Genomic DNA, 2,916 nt, shown 5'->3' on the forward strand with positions numbered 1-2,916 from the left:
TCTGACATACTTTGGACATGTTGTAAGGAGAGACAGGTCCTTGGAGAGGGACATCATGCTTGGTAGGGTGGAGGGACAGCGCAGGAGGAGGGGAAGACACTCTATGAGTTGGATTGTTTCAGTGACTGGGGTAATCGGGATGGGTGTGCAAGAGGCAGTGCGATTGGCACAGGACAGAACAGGGTTTAGGGCTGTTGTACATAGCATCACTATGAGTCGCAATCAACTCGAGGGCACATAACAACAACAACAACAACAACAACAATCCTACATTTATGATAAGTTAATACTATTGACTTTATAAAGCACCATGTTAACTGACTTGCCAGATTATTTTACATATGCACATTCTCAAGGAGCACTGGTGCCCTAGTGGCAAGAAGCTGCACTGCAATCTCAAGGCCACCAGCTGCTCCTTGGGAGGCTTGGCAATTTCCTCCTATGTGATTAACTGCCTCTAAAAACCTGCAGGAGGGTCAGCTATGGGTCAGCTCTGAGGTGATGGTACTCAACAACATCCACATCCCCAGAATTAGTAGCAATGTAAGAAGGATAAAATGGTAACTCTCTTCTTTCCACTTCTTTTTCCCCCAAATAATAAAAATTTGGATTATATTTTCATATGGTGGTTAGTATTTTGATTATAATCTGTAAGTTTTCTCTTAATATTTGCTTATTTTTACTATTTTTATTTTTCATAGTTAATATAGATTAACTATTGTGTATTAAATAAAACAATTAAAGTAATGCTTTAGATATAAGAATTTTCCAAGTTAATGATATTCTCATGCATTTTTTTAAATGTTAGAAAATGCCTTGAAAGATGGAAGTTCTTCTCTGTTTTCCTCTAAAAAGAGTTTCTAACCTTTAAATGGCAAAGTTTCAGCTGTCAAAATATATGTTGCGATTTTGGTGCCCTATTAACCTAGAATGAAAATAATTGCCATTGGCTCAAGAGCAGCAGCAGGAAGTGTGGATCACCCCACCAACACCTTTGACTTTCTACAGAAAGTGAGACGCAAAAAATCCTATGTGGACCTTAAATGTGAAAATGACTAAGTTATTGATATTTTATTTTTTTTATAAAAGGAGAACTTTAAAAGTGCATTTAAAAAAACAAGTTGTTTAAAAGAAAAAACATTTTGAACATTTTTTACAAAAATATTTTATAACAAATATTTTAAAGTTTATAAAATATGTTAGAATTTTAATTATAAATATGTTTAAAATAATAGACTAGACTAATAGAACTCACATACGCAACAAACAGAATAACCTCACCTTTTATAACTCATGCATATCTAGTTGAAGGCTATTTTTATTCTGCTATATTAACATAGCTATTTTTTATACTATGTTAACATATCAAAAACCTTATTTAAATGTATCATGCCATATTTAAATTTGGAAACTATTTGACTTTAAATAGACTAATAATAGTAAAGTGAATAATAAAAATTATGAATAACAACGTTGTTAAAATAATTAAAGTTGTGACTTTCAGAACTAAGGTACAAAGGTACATCTGACGTGAGCCATGGTATGTGCGAACATCCTTTGATATTTTTCTGCAATGGTGGAGGGTAAGCACAAAAAAGGAGGACCCTGGGTGACATAAATTGACAGTGAGTGTGGCAATGGGTTCAAGATGCATCACAGACACAGGTTGGCTCAATATAGGGTCAGATTCAGAGCTGTTGTTCTTGGGGTTGCTAAGAGTCTTACCCAACTCGATGGTACCTAACCACAACAACAATATATTGCAACAAGTGAAAACAAGGAAGTTGATAAAAAAGTAGGAAAAATAATTGATGGTTTGAATTTTTATGTTGGCAAAGAATATTGAATATATTGCCTGTCAAAAAAAGAATAGATCTCTTTTGAAACAAGTGCACCCGGAATGTTCCTTAAAGGCAAGATTGGTGAGAGTTCATTTCACATACTTTAACGTAGCTTTACGAGAGACTCATACTACAAAAGAGGGGCAAAGTATCAGTGAAAAAAAATAATATTCCCCCAAAATTGTGTAGTTTGGCACAATGGCAATAACAATGGACTTAGACATAGTAACTGACTAATGCTAGAACAGGCAGTTTCCTTCTACTATATGCAACATCATTATGAGTCAGAACCTACTTAATGATACCTAACAACAACAACACATAGAGAAAATCAAGTTAATTGTTTTAAACAAAAATGTGAACTACTATTTTTTCTTACCAATGAAAATCTACAGTTTTTTATCTTTGGACAATCCACTAATTGAAGCATAAAATAATCTAAGCATTACTATATTATTCCTTCCTGGTTTATATTCATCATGTTTAATAATTATAATTTCACTGATCTTTCATTAGTCATAAAAGCCATTAAATGTAAAAACACAAAAATGTGGAAAATATTTCTCAGACCATTGAATATTTATATTCTATTTTAGTACAGAATATTTTTCACAGTTGTGAGTTATCAGAGGTAAAATGGTGTTTTTATGTAGAGGCTAGGATAATTCCTAGGAATTCAATGTGTTCCCTAAATAAATTGTTGTTGCTTTAATTAAAAATATTAAAAGAGCATGTGAAAGTGCTTGACTTTATTAATAATGCAATTTCCTATCAAAAAGGAAAATAATTGTGCTTTTGTACCTACCAATACCCAGTAACGGTGATATTGACTCAGAACTAATGTTTGAACGATGGATGCAAATAGTCAAGGATTGCATTCATGCTAAAAATATTAATCTTTAATATTCATTATTATCACAAGAATTGCTGGCCACATACCAGAAATGCAATAATACATTGGTTCAGACTTCAGTGGGCTAGAGTAATTTGAAGATCAGGGCAGAAGGAAAGATGATTCAGTGTGGAAATAACTGTGGAGTTTATTTTCTCCCCGTCTATTCTCATTTAAGATTAA

This window comes from Elephantulus edwardii, unplaced genomic scaffold, assembly GCF_000299155.1.
Source record: "Elephantulus edwardii isolate Elephantulus edwardi_28Jun2011 unplaced genomic scaffold, EleEdw1.0 scaffold00078, whole genome shotgun sequence".
Lineage (NCBI taxonomy): Eukaryota > Metazoa > Chordata > Mammalia > Macroscelidea > Macroscelididae > Elephantulus > Elephantulus edwardii.